Here is a 301-nt window from a genome sequence, read left to right on the forward strand (position 1 = left end):
ATGCATTTAACCCACAGCGCCACACCAGGACTCTGGATTTGAAACTAAGAGGTGATAAATTAATAAGTGGTATAGGTTCAGAAAAGGTAAAATGAAGACTTCAAAAGTTGATAGAAAAAATTCCACTATTATGTAATTCCAGTTTTTGCACAAACTTTTTCCACATGCTCGGTAGGAGCATGATGGCTCTGTAGAGTAAACACCAGACTGCAAACCATAAAGTCAGTGATTTGAGCCCCCCAGTCACTCTTTGGGAGAAAGATGAGACTTTCTGCTTGCATAAAGATTACAGCTTTGGAAA

The sequence above is a fragment of the Chrysochloris asiatica genome, unplaced genomic scaffold, assembly GCF_000296735.1.
Source record: "Chrysochloris asiatica unplaced genomic scaffold, ChrAsi1.0 scaffold00172, whole genome shotgun sequence".
In the NCBI taxonomy this organism is placed as follows: domain Eukaryota; kingdom Metazoa; phylum Chordata; class Mammalia; order Afrosoricida; family Chrysochloridae; genus Chrysochloris; species Chrysochloris asiatica.